The sequence below is a fragment of the Crocodylus siamensis genome, chromosome 8 (genome assembly GCF_052110815.1).
Source record: "Crocodylus siamensis isolate JL-2025a chromosome 8, ASM5211081v1, whole genome shotgun sequence".
Lineage (NCBI taxonomy): Eukaryota > Metazoa > Chordata > Crocodylia > Crocodylidae > Crocodylus > Crocodylus siamensis.
Window position 1 is genome coordinate 43,532,232 of NC_143402.1, and position 18,056 is coordinate 43,550,287.

The 18,056-nt window shown below is 47.4% G+C and overlaps 1 pseudogene; it reads left to right on the forward strand.

The window, feature by feature from the left end:
- The first annotated feature begins 6,603 nt into the window (after window positions 1-6,603).
- On the forward strand, window positions 6,604-10,610 carry LOC149858351 (fibrous sheath-interacting protein 2-like; annotated as a pseudogene).
- The last annotated feature ends 7,446 nt before the right edge of the window (window positions 10,611-18,056 follow it).

Sequence of the window (18,056 nt, forward strand, 5' to 3'; positions counted from 1 at the left end):
ATCTGCCACCCCAGGCACCTCTGCACTTCTACCTGCGCTTCTATATCCCCGCCCACCCCCCAGCCTGTCCCTCACCCCCCGGTGCCTTCATTTCCATTTTCACTGACTGGCTTTCTTGCCTGCATTGCAGGCCAGCCTCTCACTTCTTTACTATTCCTTCCATCCAGGAACAGCACACAGACACACTAACTGCAAGAGCTTACTCAGGCTGACAAAGGGTTTTTCAACCTGAAAGCTTGTTAAGATATATTTCTCTAACTATTCAGCAGTTTTTTTAATAATAAACATATAAACATGAAAACACAACATAACCCATCACATAACCACTAGTAACACATCATTCATGTATATCCAGCAGAACACCTGTACTTCTATTCAATTCTTCTATAAAAAGAAAGGCTTTGTGACAGCTGCTTGAGATGCTGCTGGTGCTACTGTGCTGCTGCTCACTAAATTATTATTTTACCTGTTGTCTTTTAAAGTGGTAGACTGGACTGAGGCTGTAAGGGATGAGGAGGCCTCATTGGGACACACTACCATGTTGTGCAGATGCCCAAGCACCAGTGAGGGTGTGCTTTAACACACACATGCATGCGCATACACACACACACACACACACAGACACACACACACAGAGTCACGCACTGAGGGCATGCCTCAACACGCACGCTGAAGAAGCCCCTACAGCACAGGAAAAAAGGGTCTGTTATAGTTTGGCTGCCTGAGATGCTTCTGATGCCACTGTGCTGCTGTCAGTGCTCACTAAGTTATTATTTTACCCAGTGTTATTTAAAGTGGTGGACCAGGATAAGGGTACAGGGGAAAAGCAGGCCTCATTGGGGCACACTACTGTGTCATGTAGAGGTCCCAGTGCCAGTGAAGGCCCACCTTAACACACACACAGTGTCACCCACTCACATCATGAGTTTTGCCTGTTAGCATCCTGAAATGCAGGGTCCAAGAAGCCAGAACCCACTGCACCTATTTCCCTGACAGCTGGCAGGCTTTGTGGCTGCAGCAGGCCTAGCAGGCCTGCAGTTTTCACTACCCTGTGCCCTAACACACATAGTCACACAATCACCCATGTCATGAGTTTTGCCTGTCAGCAGCCTGAGGTACAGTTTCCCAGAACTCAGAATCCCATGCACCTATCTCCTTGAAACTTGGCAGGCTTTGTGGCCTCAGCAGGGGCTACCAATCCTGCAGTTTTTACACCACAGTGGCTTAACACACACGTTACATGAGTTTTGCTTTTACGACTCTGAGGTGCAGTTTCCCAGAAACCCCTGCACCTATTTCCTTGACACTTGGTAGGCTTCATGGCCTCAGAAGGGGCTACCATCCCTGCAAGTTTCATCCAGATTAGGCAGAAAATGACAGTTATAGGCTGTTTCAACCTTCCCCATTATAGCCTATGGGCGAAACATCAAACAGCATTGAAACAATGCAATTGTTTCAACTAAACTAAATGAAACAGTGGTTTCAAATCAAAATGAAATTTGAAATGAAACACTGTTCCAGCAAAACATTAAAACAGAAGTCGAAACAGAATGGTGCTGTTTCACACAGCCCTAGTTGACACTGTGTACCTTGACTTCCAAAAGGCCTGTGATCTAGTATCCCACAATGTCCTCACAAGAAAATTGGAGGATTGTGGGCTTAACTCCGAGACAGTCAGGTGGGTGAGAAACTGGCTGCAGGATAGGACCCAGAGAGTCATAGTGAACAGATCTGTGTCATCCTGGCGAGAAGTGGACAGCGGTGTCCCATAGGGGTCAGTGCTCGATCCAGTACTTTTCAACGTCTTTATTAATGATTTGAATGTGTGGGTGAAGAACTCACTGGGCAAGTTTGTGGACAACAACAAGTTATGGGGGAGTGTGTTCATGCTTGAAGACAGGCTACATATACAGGCAGACCTAGACAGGTTAGCAAGTTGGATGGATTGGAGCCTTATGAAGTTCAGTGTCAAGAAACATAAACTGCTCCGCCTCGGGATGAGCAAACCCCAACACACCTGCAGGCGGCACCAAACTGACTAGCACCATGAATGAAAGGGACATGGGGGTAATAATAGACCACAGTATGAATATGAGCCGACAGTGCAATGCTGTAGCCGGTAGGACAAATAATACTCTGGCATGCATCAATCGAGGCACCCCCAGCAAAGCCAGGGAGGTGATTCTTCTGCTCTACTCAGCACTGGTGAGACTGCAGCTGGAGTACTGTGTCCAGTTCTTTAACAAGGACATGGAAAAGCTTGAGAGAATCCAAAGACAATCCACCTGTATGATCAGTCTTACATGGCAAGCCATACGAGGAAAGGCTGAGGGGTCTGGGACTCTTCAGCCTGAAAAAAGAAGGCTGAGATAGGACCTGGTAGCAGCCTACTGCTACGCTAGAGGAGTACATCAAGGGCTCAGTGAGCAACTGTTCACCAGGGCACCTGAGGAGAAAACTAGGATTAATGCCCACAAACTCCTGGAAGTCCGATTTAGGCTCAACATTAGGAAAACCTTGTTTACAGTCAGGGTGTTCAGACTGTGGAATAAGCTCCCTCCAGAGGTGGTGCAATCACCTACCCTGGAAATCTTCAAGAGGACACTAGACAATCAACTTGCTGGAGTCACCTTATCTTTCACCAGTTATCTTTCCTGCTTGGTGCAGGGGGCTGGACCTGGTGATCTTCCAGCCTTACAATCTATGAATCTATGAACAAGGAAATGCAAGGTGCTTCACCTCAGGAGAAGGAACCTACATCATACTTACAAGCTCAGCAGTGCTTGACTCACTAGCATGACAACCAAAAGCGACTTGGGGGTCATGACTGATCACAAGATGAACATGAGCCACCAATGTGATGCTGCAGCTGGCAAAGCAAATAAAACTTGGCTTGCAAAACCCAAGAAGTCATCCTCCCGCTTTACTCGGCCTTGGTGAGGCTGCAGCTGGAGTACTACATCCAGTTCTGGGCTCCACACTTTAAAAAGGACATGGAGAAGTCTGAGAGAGTCCAGAAGAGAGCTATGTGCATGATTAGAGGTCAAGAGAGCAGACCTTATGAGGACAGGCTGAGAGGCATGGGACACGTCAGCCTGGAGAAGAGAAGGCTCGGGGGGACCTGGTGGCAGCCTATAAGTACATAAGGGGCATGCATCAGGAGCTGGTAGAACATCTGTTCACCATGGCACCCCAAGGGAAGACAAAGGTCTAATGGTCACAAACTGCTAGAAGACCATTTTAGACTGGACATAAGGAAAAACTTCTTTACCGTCTGCATCTCCAGAGTCTGGAATAGACTCCCCCCAGAATGGTGCAAGCAGCTACTCTGGGCACATTCAAGAAACATTTGGATGCTTACCTTGCTGGGGTCATCTGACACCAGCTGACTTCCTGCCCTTTGGGAAGGGAGCTGGACCCGATGATCTCACGAGGTCCCTTCCAGCCCTAATATCTATGAAATCTATGAGAGAAGCGTTCGTTTGTTTTGTTTGATGGGCTGATAAATGCTAACAGCTCCCTGTGTAACTCCCTGCTGTGTAACTCAATGCTCTGTTATTAACTCTCTGCTAGCTCCCTCACTGGCCAGGAGGGGGCAGGGGGAACCCCTCCCTAATCAGAGCATCCTGCCAGGGCCTGGCCACGCCCCCCCTTAGCTCAGCACCATGGAAGGGAAGGGAGGACTGCTCTAGTGCCCCCCGCTTCTAGCTTGAGTCACTGAAGGCATGCGCCGGCCTTTTTTTCAGTCCAGTGAGGATGCCTGTACAGTTACAAACCAGTTCAACCAAGCCAAGTTAGACTAACCTGCAAAGATTGAATCAATTCAGGCTCAGGCTTTTTGAATGTCTGTCCCTAGCCAGAGAGTTCAATACAATTGCTCCCATGATTGTTATTCAGCACATTTATAAATGTTTGCAGGGTCAGGGCAATATAGAAGGAGACCAGAAATTGTAGAATTTCAAAATATCTGAGTACCTGATATCCACTATTGTTTCTGTTGTGTCCAATAGTATTGCCATTAAAATGGCTATGCAAAATTCTGGTACAATGAAGTCCATATGAAAATTTCCATTTAATTCAGTGGGGCCAGGCTTTTAGCCATGACTCATTCCTAAAGTCCAGCTGTTATAGCGAAGTCTGGGACACAAATTCCCCAGATCTCGAAGTAGTTTACACCCAACATTTAGGACTATTCTAGAATTTACTGGGCGCATCTACATGAGATGCATTACTGCACAGTAGACTAATTGACTGTGCGGTAAATCTTTACCGTCTAGGTGTGCAGATGCGTACTGCTCAGTAAATTAGTCTACTCCATGGTTAATTTTATACCTGCAAATGAATTTGCAGGTAGCAAATTAACCACGAAGTAGTTACTGCACAGTAGTAGATATGTCATAGGTGATGCATAGGTGGGGCACGAGGGGCATGTGTCCCCCCGAGGTTGGCTGCCACTGAAACTGCTGCTGGCTTCTGCAGACAGTCGCCACTCCTTCCCCCCCACCACCACTGATGTGGACATCAACAGCTGCAGGCAGTCCCTGCTTGCCACCCGCCACTCGCCATGTCATGTATGATGGATAAATGGATGATGATCCATATATCATGTATGATGAATGAAGGTGCTGGTGAACAGTCAGGAAGGCAGAAGGGCAAAGGCGGAGGGATTTAGAAGAGGGGGATCCACTTTCCCAAGCCAGCACTCCACCCACCAGCCAGTCTCCTCCATCGCAGGCACTGCCAATGTGGACCAAGGGCATGGCTTTCATGTTGGGGTCCAGAGACACCAGACCCCAGCATCAGGCAGGTAGTGACAAGACCTCAGTGGCTACCTATCTTGCCAAGAATGTGGAGCCACTGCTCTATGACCCCTTGACCTACTGGGCAAGCTGCAGCCAGATGTGGCAGGATCTGGCCACAGTTGCCCAGGAACACCTGCCCTGTCGTGTCCACCAACCAGTGTTCCGAGCAAAAGATTGTTCGGGGTTGCTGGGGATGTAGTGACACCCCACCGTACCTCCTTGGATCCTAGTTTGGTGGAGCAGCTGGTATTCCTCAAGGTGAACCTCCCACTGCTGGGGTTCCCCAAGCTCCACCTGCAGGCAGAGTGAGTGCCACCCTCCTCACTCCATCCACACCTATTTCCTTTTTTAAAAATTTTTTAAATCATTTAATGTCCTGCTCTCAGAGCTGGAGGCAGCACTCACTGTATCACCAGCCAACAGGGGAAGAACTTGGAGGTATGAGGAAGGAGGAGATCCCAGGTCTAAAGCTACACCCTGCCAGGGTCAGGAGGCCTGGTGGGACTGCGGGTGGCATGGCAGCCCCCAAGAAATGCCAGGACCACAAACCTCCCTGGTGAAAGGCAGGTAGGAGGCACTTTATAACCTCCATCTACCACTCACATGCACAATCCTGGCTAGGGAAAGCCCAGACCTGTAAGATCTTTGAGAGGCCTGAGCTTGCTGGTTGCAGTAGAGTTATGAGACTCCAGGTGAGCTTAGCTGCCTTGGATGCCATCTGTGAGGCATGGGCTGCAGTGTTAGGGTAGGTATGGAGCTGCAGAATAGATGCATGTCACCCCTAGACATCAGGGGTCTAAATGGGCAGCCTCCCACCTGGGAAATTGGTTTTCCATAATGGCGTGGCAGGTGAAAGAGGGCGGGCAGTTGGCCCAGAAACAGGTGGGTGAGCCGAGATCTCACGCGCACTGGAAAGGCCCCATGCTCTTCCTGGATGGAATGAATAGCGAAGAAGCCTGAGGCTGGTATGCAATGCTGGCAAGAAAGTCAGTCAGTGAAAATGTAAATTGAGGTGTCAGAGGGTGAGGGACACGCTGGAGGGAGGGGGATGTAGCAGGTAAAAGTGGAGAGGTACCTGGGGAGTAGGGCTGTGCGAAGCTTCGGGTGGTGATTCAATTCAGAGGAGATTTGGCCCAATTTGGTGGCCGAATCTCCAAATCTGAATTGAATCAGGGGACCAATTTAAAGGTCCAAAAAAATTCAAAGCTCTCCAAATCTTTGGAAAAGATTCAGAGAGCTCTTATGATTTGGGCAGTCCTTGGTGGCTGCAGCTGGGAGCTGCAGCCAAACTCTGAGCTGGTAAGTAAAGGGCGGGGGAGGGGAGGCTGGGGGATGGGATGATGGGGGGGACCCCTGCCAGCCCCCCTGACTCCTCCCCCGCTCCCCCAGCCCCACCCCCCATGGCTGTCCTGCCTGCCCCAGCTCCCAGTGCTTTAATGAAAAGCCCCAGTGCTCACCAAGTGCTGCCTGGTGGAGGAGCAATCCCTGCTAACCCCCAGTGCCCCACGCTGCATGGGAGGCTCTGCCATGAGCCCCCCAACTCCACCCCTCACTCCCCCAGCCCCCGCATGGGTGTCCCATCTAAGCCAGCTCTTTAAGAAAAAAAGATGGAGAAAAGCCCCAGGACTCACTGCTCCTGCAGCGGCCTCAGGGTTTCGGGGGGCTCATGCAGAGCCCCCACATGGTGCAGGGCAGCAAGGGGCAGCAGGGATTGCCCCCTGCCACAAGCAGGAATGGTGAGTCCCAGGGCTTTTCTCATTTTTTTCCTTAAAGGGTCAGAGTTGGCCTGGGTGGAGCAGCCATGCGGGAGCTGGGGGAGCAAGGTGGGGGGTCAGGGGGATCATGCAGAGTCCCCTACGCAGCGTGGGGCAGTGGGGGGCAGCAGGGATCATCCCCCCACCCGACAGCACCCAGTGGTTTGTAAATTCGATTCGAGGATCAGGCCTGAGAGACTGGAGACAGAGTGGCTTTCTTGTGAGAAATGTGACTCCACAGGTAGTTGGGTAGTTTTGTCTGTAACAGATTGGATTAGTATGTTGGCAGTTTTACATTCCTTGTCATGGAAAGGTCTGGATCCATTCAGTGTGTTTTGGAGTATAGGAAGTTGGCTTCTGGTGATGAGGTTAACGAAGTTCGGTGCTTGTTTGAATTTACAAACTACTTTTCACAGATGAGCCTATGAACTGCACTTCATCAACCTCCTGGATACAAAAAACAATAACTCAATATAGACAATGGATTTATGACACTATAACCTGGCCAACATCTAACTTCCCAGGTACCCTTCCACTTTTACCTGCTACATCGCCTTTCCCCCATCCCCACCCCCAAGCCTGTCTCTCACCCCCTGACACTTCAATTTACATTTTCACTGACTGGCTTTCATGCCAGGCTCTGGCTTCTTCACTATTCCTTCCATCCAGGAAGAGCACACACACACCAACTAGATGCTTCCTCATCCTGATGAAGGGTTTTTAAAGAAGATGAAGTTCTCTCCCTTGAGGATGACACATTGGTAGCCAAAATTATTCACTCCAGTTTCTCTGACCTTCGGCAAGAAAACGCTTCCAAAACCTCAGTTTATTCAGACATGAAAAATGACAAGAGCGCCTCAGCAGAGAACTTCAGTGTTACAATAAGTAGAGAAATTATTGATTACCAATATGAAGGACCTTTGGCAAGAGCATCATCTTCATCTCTATATAAACCTCTAGAATCTGGGAAAATTGCTGAAAAGATTTACATGGTGCTAATAAACAGCACCCTCTGCCTGAGTTCCACACTATCACTTCTGAAAGGACCTCATGATTTTTTGGAAGACATAATCAACAGGCTTTACCCAAGATTCTCCCTGCCACATCCAGCAAAACTTCCCCTACAGAAAAGGAAACTCAGAGTGCAGAATTTGACTTTATTCCCATGAAGCTAGTCAGTAAAGTTGTGGCAGAAATCTCTAAAGATGAGAACCCTGGTAGCCAGTGTATTGACTGTCTGTGTTCAACAATGATAATATTATTCAAACAATTGCTGCATCAGTCTATAATAAGCTTTTGATACAGTTTGAATCTCAATTAACAATGCATAAACATTTGAAAAGTGGGTGTGTGATTCTTTCTGAAGCTATAAGTGATTTGGTATTGAGCGAGATCTCTGGAAATCAATTGAAGAGCTATTTTTCTGGAGAATTAACACTTCACCACTCTGCTAAAGCTGACAATATTGTGGAAAATATGTTACGAGACTTTACTGAGCCCTCAGATCAGCCAAACCCTTTGTCACTGGATCTTAGTAAAATATCATCTCTTATCACAGAAAAACTAGCAGGAAATCTTTTGTCCACATTTTTCCCTATTTCCCATTGTGGATTTGGATGCAGAAAATACTTCTTTAGTGAAAGATATGACTAGAAAAATACTGCATTCATTGCAAGTATTCCTTTCAAAAAAATCAAATGAAGATGAATGGAAATGTCAGCGAAAGAATGTGCACATGCTGACGGCAGCCAAGCTATGGGAGACCTGGGCAGTTCTGTTTGCACAAGTACTTTTAAATGTTCAGATTCTGACTTTTTTGTTTACAAAGACTTAACAACTATGAAAGATGCTCTAGGTCACAGAATTGCAGCTTTAATGGCAAAAGAAATTTCTATACATGAAGGTCAAACCATCTAATCTGCAACTCTCACGTTCTTTCAAAGGAAAACACAGAATGTATGTAATAAATTATTTTGCTAAGTAAGCCAAGGTGCCCTTATTTGACTTCCTTGCTGTCTCTGAAGAAGTGAATAAGAAACCAGAGTTGTCACAGCTAGGTGGTTCATTGACAGACTGTGTGTATAAGCAATTCTGAGCACTGGGTGGCTCAGACATTGGTTGAGCCTGTGCAGATCCTGCTCTGGAGATGTCCATGCCTTCAGCACCACAAGCTCCAAATCGTGTAGAAAGTACTGTTCCTGTAGTCACACACATGCCACTGTGGGGATCTAGGCACAGGCCACCAACTTAAAAGATCTTTGGTCCTATCAGCTTCATCTCCTTCCTGGCTGCCAGAGATGGTTGGCCTCTTCTGTTCTTTATGGGCATGTCTGCACATCAGCTCAAAAATACTGCACAGTAGCATGTCACAGCATGGACAATGCTAATAAGCTACTACACAGTATGATTAGGCTACTATGCAGTACAGTCACTTAAAAGACGTTCACTGGTGCTACTGCACAGTAACTCCAGTTAATGTGTATTTATTTAGTACTTGCTAATACAAGTATTAAAAAAATGTGCAGTAATGTCTGTGCAGTAATGTGTCATGTAGACACATCCTGTGGCCATGAACATTGAGCCTACTGTTAGGCTGGTCTGTAGCCAGTGTCAGAACATGCTGCAAGTGCTCTCTGAGATCCCAGGCTCTACAGCAGTCCTCCACTCATCCTGTACTATTGCTAGGCTTCCAACACTTGGCTCAGTCAGATCCATCCATTCCATCAAATTAATGTGCCCTGAGAGCTGCCCCTTGTAGACTGTGATTTTTCAGCAGGCCAGCCCAAAGTTAGTAAGCACACTCATTTGTGGCTTCCCAATTTTAAAGTATTCCCTTGTTTTTCTTTACCAAAATGTTTTATTGCAGTCCTGATTTTTTAGAGTGCTCAGTTAAGGTTAAATGATGGATCCAAATGCAAGCCTGAAAGAGTCTTCATTTATTTTCTTTCTAGTGAGTGAACTGTAGGAAAAGCTCATTTACAAATGATTCTGAAATGAAGTTCTCTTCCAAAGTTTCTCTTTGTCTTCAACCCTTTAATAGAAACTTATTTAAGAATAAGCACCTGGCTTATTGGTCTAGAGGCCTGGTTCTATCTAGGTTCAAATCCTGGACAAGCCCAATCTTTGGGCACTGACTGGCTAGGCAGCAGCTCTGCAGAACAGGACCTGGGGTTTATAGTGGACAATAAGATGGACTTGAGTCAACAGTCTGTCCTCATTGCCAAGAAGGCTAACAGTGCACTGGGCTGCATTAGTAGAAGTGCTGCCAGCAGATCAAGAGAAGTGATTGCTCCCCACTATTCAGCACTGGTGAGGCTGTGTCTGGAACATTGTGCCCACTTCTGGACCCCTCACTACGGAAAAGACATGGACAAATTGGAGAGAGTTCAGTGGAGGGTGTCAAAAATGATTAGGCAGTTGAGGCACAAGACTTCTTAAGAGAGGCTGAGGGAACTGAGATAATTTAGTCCTGAGAAGAGAAGACTGAGAGGGGATTTAATAGCAGCCTTCAACTGCCTGAAGGGGGTTCCAAGAAGGATGGAACCGGGCTGTTCTCAGTGGTGGCAGGTGACAGAACAAGGAGCAATTGTCTCAAATTGCAGCAGTGGAGGTTTAGGTTAGCTATTAAGTCAAACACTGGAACAGGTTACCCAGAGAGGTGGTGAAGTGTCCATCCTTGGAGGTTTTTAAGACCTGGCTAGACAAAGCCTTGGCTGGGATGATCTAGTTGGGGGTGATCCTACTTCAAACAGGGGGTTGAACTAAATTACCTCTTGAGGTCTCTGCCAACCCTAATTTTCCATGATTTTATTATTATAATGTGCTAATACCTGACATCACTCAAATGGAACTTCTGCAAGATATTCAGACAGAGAAGGACCTCATGGTACGCCTGGTAGCCCACAATATTAAGAATGAGAAGGGTGAGAAGGTGGAGCTAAAGTGGGAAGTGGGAGAGGAGGAGAAAGATGAAGAGGAGGAGGAGGAAATGCAGCAAGTTAGGTGGGGCATAAGCAGCCAGAGGAAATTCCTGCCTTTAAGCAAGTGTCACTAAGCTTTGCCTAGCTCAGTTCAGGATGATCTGTAGGATGTCATCTGAGAAACAGAAGATGACCCAGATAACCTGAGATTCACTCCTTCCACTAGTGCTTCCCCATTGATTAACAGAGTCAGTGCAAGGTAGTGGAGCATGTGAAACCTTTACTATTCCACCCACTGACACTGCACCAGATCCTCTCGTCACAGCAATCAATGATAAAGCCAACCAACCCACCAACAACGTTAAGCACGGGATCAGACCCCTAGTATGGAGAGGGCTCAACTCTTACAGTCTGGAAATACCCCCACAGGCTGCCCAGATCTGAGAGGGAGGAATAGCAGAGCCAGAGCCAGACCCAGTCTTGTTTAAGCCACTCCTAAAGAAGAGGGTCTCTTCAAAAGTAGTCAATGTGTAATCACATTTCCAGTTGTTACTAATCAACAAGTGCAGCTGAACATTCAAAGTGCACATCTTACTATACAGTACAGACACACAGTAGCTAGCTGGCACAGGCCCATCCTCCTGCCTTGCTAGGCATCTACTACCCCTGTTTCATATCCCTTTCACTCACTCTCAAACATTTGCCTTATAAATCATTTCAGTGCAGGTTTTGGAAGAGATATTTTCTAGCTCTGAGCCAAAAATTTCCATGTGTCCATCTGCCTTCATGGTTACATGACTTTACGGTCATACACTTGAAAACCCAGGAAAATGTAAAACTGCCTTAAAAGCATAGATGATTCTAAGCTGAACAGATGTCATTTAAACCAATGAAGACATAGAAACATTCCATTACATGCATTTGTGACTCCCCAACAAAGGAATTATTTTAGTAGGAATACATGGCCTTTGAGTTACCTCTAAAGGGCGGAAGCATTCAGGGGAGATAACAATGAACATAACAGAAAGGGGACGTAGCAAGGCAAAGAACAGAGGCAGAGAGCACCAGGAGCTGGAACACTGCCCAAAATAGGTGTGATTATCCTGCAGTCTGAAAGAAATAGTCTCACCTGAGATGTCCACATTGGAACAGGATGTGCCTAAGCTGTGTTCACCCACAAATCTGCTGTCAGCTGCATCCAAGGACTGTGAACATTCAAGGTAACTTCCCTGGTGATTCAGCAAGGGGGCTGTGGTGAAATGGCTCAGGTGATCTAGGTTCTCTGGGCAGGACTGCCCCTGTTATACAGGCCTCAGTATGAAGTAGCACAGGGCTCTGTCCAACTCTCTCCTTGTGACCTTTGCAGCGTAGTAGGACCAGGCTCCTCTCTAGTGACTCTGAGGTTCCATACAAGGCCAATTTCCCCTGTCACCATGATACATGCTTCCTTCCTACCCCTGGATGCCCTACACAACTACAGCTCACAAGTGGATATGTTCAGCAGAGGGGCATGATCAAGAGCGTCTGTCTCAGCTACCCCTGCTGAACATCCAGTTTCCACCAGGGACACAGTCCAAAGGACTGCGCCATGCTGGACCATCCAGCCTTGTTTGTGCGATTCTGCTCTGCTGATGGGCTGAAGACAGAGGCTCTCCATGCTTCCTCCCTTCATAGTACTAGTTGTAAGGCCAGAGAGCCTGGTCATGGACCCTCCAACATTTCCAGTGACTCGCAACTGTTTAGTTTGAAGCAATGAATGTTTCCAGCTGACAGACAGGGCACTTTCCTGGGCACATCTTTCTCTGAAACCAAAGGTGTTACTAGGAGCAATGTTGTTTGAGCAGCCCTGGGCCCAACCCACAGGCCTCAGCAGGTCACACCTTTGGTTTCTCTGCTCTGATTGTGATGCAAATATGACAAAGCAAGCCTGAGGACTGTCTGCTACCGCTTACAAGAAAGACATTATTTGGTATGCCTGGCCTGCAATCAGCAGCAAAGGGGGCAAGTTTTCCATAGCGCATAACCACAGCAGGACAAATGCCTCATTGACAGGCACTGCGTTCAATTTTGAAAAGCAACTAAGGACTAGACCCTCATTCTCCCCTCCTGTGCCTTAGCAGCGGGTATGTACCCGAGGAACTGCAGCATTTGGCACTTGGGCACAGGGTGGTGCTAACCTAACTGGCACAAGCCTAGTGAGCACTCAGGAGGCTGCACTCTGGCTGGGCAACTGCCCAAGGAGAACAGAAGTACCCTGGCACATGCATGATGCCAAGAAACTCCCAAAACCTGAGTTGGAGAAAAACTAGAACAAGTGGGTGATGGATACTGGAGGCGTTACATCATGAAATGGAATTCAGGACGTGTTAAAGGATTGACATGACAACTATTCAATGAATGACAGAAAGGCTTTATTTACTACAAGTATGCACTTTTAAATGAGCCTAAAGCAAAGCAAAGTCCAGTATTTAGCTGTAAAGTGATCATTTCTCACCAATACAGGTTTCCCTCGCTTCATGCTGTACATGCATTCCTGGAAAATGGTGCATAACTCAAATTCGCATAAAGGGAACCCACTTTACAATGCAACAAATAGGGGTACATTTTAAGACCTAAACTGTAGTGACCCCCAGACCCATTTCTACCACTTTTACAAGACAATTTTGTACTCACCAACACCAGACAGTACACACAACCACAGGGGATGACAACTACAGAAGTGTCGCAGACAACTAGTGAGGAGCACAGATCCACACAGGAAACTATAATTTTGGTGTGCGTCATTCCCACAATGCACCGCACAAAGCGTGGGCTTTCACCACACCGATCACATAAGAGTGAATTTACCCCGCATGGAACAAATTTTTGATATAAAAAGGGTCATCACATAAGAGCAAATTCACGCATAGAGAACCCGCATAAAGTGAGGGAAACCTGTACAGGCAAAAGAGGCAACCTGTGTCTTGTCAGCTTCTCGAGGTGTGGGTCCAGTCACCCAGCTGGTTCTTGTCAGAAGCATCTTCCATTCTTGAAGCACACGCATTGTTAGTTGTTTCATTCCTCTTTCATACCTTTAAGCTCAGCATCTTCAAAGTATTCTTGTAGTTGTGTAAATCAAGAGAGAGTCCTAAGCAGTAATTAACAGGAACATCCTGTCAATCAAGCTGTTCATTATTGGTTATCAGAAGGTCCCAATTTTGATTGAATTGCCTTCTTCAGTAACAAGAGGTCATCCCTTTCTACTAAGTTGGTACATATCAAGAAATTGATTAACAGTCAGGAAAAACACAAAGTTTTTGAGGAGTCATGCTTGGAAGATCAAGGGAACCACTGGGGCAAAATAAGAGTAATTAAGGAATATGTAGGAAATGTTTCTGATATTCAAAGGCAGACAAAAGCAGAACAGGACACAGCTCCTGGAAGCTGTAATTAGACAAATTCAGACTAACAATAAGGTGCATCATACAGAGAGAGAGAGAAATGGGGAGAGAGAGCACGCGCACGCGTGCACGCACACACACACCATGGGTGCATGTTTCTATAGCAGGTTTTTAACAATTGGAACAACTTATTTAGAGGTGTGGGGGATTGTCCATCTCCTGAAGTCCTGAAAACAAGGGTCTTTCAAAAAGCAGGCTAGAACATCACCAGAGGTTATCAGGGTCAGTGCTGAAAGTGCTTGCTGAAGTTTTGCAGGTAGTTACCGAAGGGACCAGACTAGTTGATCACAACGGTCTCTCTCTGCCCTTCAAATCTATGAAGCCTTTATGTGATTGAAGCCTTACTCTCTTCTTTCCATCCCTTGGGTTGTCTTCTTTGTATTTTCTTTAGTTCTTCTATAATCTGCATAAGTGTTGGGAACTAGAAGTGCTCTCTCCCCCCCTCATTTTACGTAAGAAGCACTCACGGTATCTTCTCTTTCTCTCTAAAACAGTGTCTGCCTTGAGCCCCTATCTAGTTTACTCAGTCCTGGAAATTCACAGGCTTATTACTTTCCAAACACCCAGTAGTGTAGATGAAGAATACCTGTGGCTGTGTTCCCTCTGCTTGGCTTAGCTCGTTTTGTAGAATTAGTATTCAATCTTTTCTATGCAACCTGCAGCTCTAATGTCTCCAGTACAATAGGTAGTTTGGGTCCATTTCTTAAATGTATTCAGTGCAAATAGGACACTTCAGAAGTCAGGCACTATGTTCAAGAATTGTGAGAGTCACCCAGGAATATTGTGAGAGTCACCCAGGAATTTCTGGCCCTGACTTTGCAAGTCCTGCCACCCTGGATACACAAGGAAAGGGGCACTGTTGTAATGGAAGAAGCCATCAGAACAAGAGGGGGAAGTCACTCAGTCAGTAGGGAATGGAGGGTGGGCAGCAAAAGCAGCGGCAGAGCACAAGGAGTTTGCAGCAGGGGGCTAGGAAGTGCAGCAAGAGTAGGCAGGGATAAAGAAGCAGGAAACACAGAGAAACTGTGGAGATGTTATGAGGAGGGAAAACAGTGGAGACAGGGAAGGAGCTGAGCTGAGGCTCGTGTACAGAAGACTTGACTTCAGAACACAGGACAGAAGGGGCCCTTATTCCACCCACTGACTGCGGCTTCACCTGGTCATTCACGGCACCACCAGGAACCGTGGCTGGGAGGACAGCTCCACCGCCACTGCCTGCCCCTTGTTCTGCGGCTGTGTAATCTGGAGACGCACAGATCAAACAGAACCCTGCCTCTTTTTACTCTTCTCATGGTACAGTTGGAATCAGCCTCTGAAGATGCTGAAATGAAAGATCCTCCTGTACCAGGAGAAACAGATATTAGTACTGGTATGTATGGGGAAGTGACACGCTGGCTAAGTTCGGTGATGTACCCAAGGTCACAAAGGAAGTCTGTGCCCAAGCAAGGAAGTAACATTAGGCCTTCTGAATCTCCATTCATTGACCTACCTAGGGACCATCATTGCTGCACTACCTACCATCTCACATGCAGTACTGCAATAAAGAGATAAGTTAATGCTATTCAAGCACTAAATTCTACACAGCTTGGCCACAGCAGAGGATCCAGTCAAGCTGGTTATCAGTAACCCACCCTAACACACACCTTCATAGCACGCATGGCTTATTCACTCTGCTTGTAGTTTTCATTTTGGCCAAGTATGATGGCAGAGTGATTACAAGACTTGACAGAAAATCCGAAACTTTTTCTCTGCACAGAATCAAACCCTGTCCACAGGAAGGGCTTATTTCTTGAGGAAGGAGGTTGAACTAAATGACCTTTTGAGACCCTTGCTTTATTCTTCTACATAAAATAACTACTCTCTTTTCTCCATAGGAACTGTAGCTGGTGTTCCCAGAAAACAAAAGAAGATACTGAATGCTCTGTAAAGAGTGTGCTCTCTTCTATCAAATTGCCTAACACACCACAGGAAGTTTTGGAGAGTCACACCAGAGGCAAGAACTACATGCTAAGTAACTTTAGGAACAATATAAAGTTTTAGCAAAAAATGTGGGCTGGCGAAGGCTGCCAATTCTATTTCGTGATCACTTGTAACTTCTGCCATGGAGTTAAACTCAACCAAGAGGGCAGAGAAGGCAGACAGGAGGCCTACTCCAGAGAGAGAGAGAAGCTCCTTTTAGGATGCATTATTCAGGAGTTAAGGTGCACTCCCAAGCAGCTGGCCATGCCACAGGAGGTGAGTTTTAGAGGATGGTCAGGAGCCAGCCCAACCAACAGGTACTGCCGGGAAGGGCCAGGGAACCCTTGGGAGAACTTGGAGGCAGCACCTAGCAAGGACAGGGAATTCGAGCAGGGAGGGCGCCACCTGGTGGACAGCAGCATTCTCCACCTGGAACCCTGGTGCAATCAAGAGCACCCCGAAGTAACAGGTGGTGACATGTCACTCCCAGAAGGAACACATTTTTGAGTCACTAGATACAGAAGCTAGGGTTTGACCCAAGCTTCCTGGGCAGAACAGCAGCGTGGCACAGCTACCTAAGGGGAGTAAACACCCGGGACTGAGAGCCAGTCTGTCTTGGCCTGCTAGCATGGAGAGCTGAAGGGAAAGGATGTGGTGCCTCCACCCCTGCTCCCTCCTGGGAGCTCAGGACCACCAGAGGAGCCTCAGGACTCGTTCTTACAAGGGCCTGAATCACCTCTGACCCATCTCTAATTTGTGCCACTTTTCCCAAGAGGCCAGTTACTCTGGTATTGGGGTAGGGGGTGCTGCTTAGTTCACTGCTGCCCACCCCCAAAGCTCAAGCTTAGGGGGCAGAGGTGCCAGGTTAGCACTGGCCCCCCAAGCAGGAAGATCTGTTTAATATTATGATTTCTTCTGGCTCCTACTTTTCAACTTCCCCCTTCCATGAGTGGAGACAGTCCCCAGGCGGTCAGCTCCCATAGACAGAGCAAGGCACCTTAGATGCCCACTGCCAGCAGGAGCTTGCACTGCCAGCCTGGGGGCACAACTTCTCATCAGTGCAAGCCACAGGCTCTGAGCTGCTGAGCCCTGTTCCACTGAGTCCAGTTTGAGTCCTCCTGCAGCTCCAGCCTCAGGAGTGTTTCCCATCCTCCCCCAGGCCTCTGCTTGTAGTTGCAAGCACAGACACCACAGCTGCTTTTTAATCTTCCACCAGCTGTAAACAGTTTGAGGGGCTGATGTTTTTCTAGCCATGAATATAAGAACCTGAAGAGCATCTCAGGGTGGCAGTCACTTCCTCCTCCCACCTTTATTCCTGCTGTCTCAATTTGGGCTGTCCTACCCCTAAGGAGCCAAGGGCCACACACCCCTAAGTGGGCCCAGAAGGGGCTGCACCAGCAAGGGCCACACCTGGATGGGTCACAGTCCTCTTGGGCCACAGTCCCACTAATGTACCACAGACAGCCCTACTCTAAATGATTATTTATCAGCAATTGTGCTATCTGGAGAGATCCTCAAGTTGTAGGCATCCTCAGGACAAAGGGGGCAATGTTTCAAAGCTCAGATGTAAACAGCGTGGAGACCCAGCATATCAAGGCAAGAACTAGGTTATTATACCATGCTCATCACCATACCAACACTGGGTGTGACTGCATCTTAAAAGCTTCCTTCTGATGAGTAACACTGTTTTCTTGAAAGATTTACATTTGTCTATATTGCCATCAGAAAACAGTTCAAGCACACAACTGTGTGACACCTGGCTCGTGCATTTCTTCCAATGGCACCATGCACTTCAAACAGCTCTTTTCAGTTTCTCCAGCTCACAAATATACAGGCATGCACATGCATACACTTCAGCAGTGACAAACCAGGATGGTGATGGAGGAAAACCCTGCAGGGGTGCACACAGGTTCCAAGAGCAGGAGAGGAGTGGAGCAGAGCAGAGCTGAGCCAAGGTGGAGCCCGACTCACCAGAAACTTGATTCAAAACAGTTCCAGTGCAGGCACTGCCACACGTGTTGTGCCCACTCCAGCTATTTTGCTCTTAAAGCATCAGTAGCTAGGAATGGTTTTGAAGTTCCCAGCATGCAATGCTGCCAGGCACAGACTCGGGCGGGGGGGAGGGAATTCTGGGGCCCAGGGCAGGTGCCCCATTTGCCCATCCCTAGTTATACTACACAC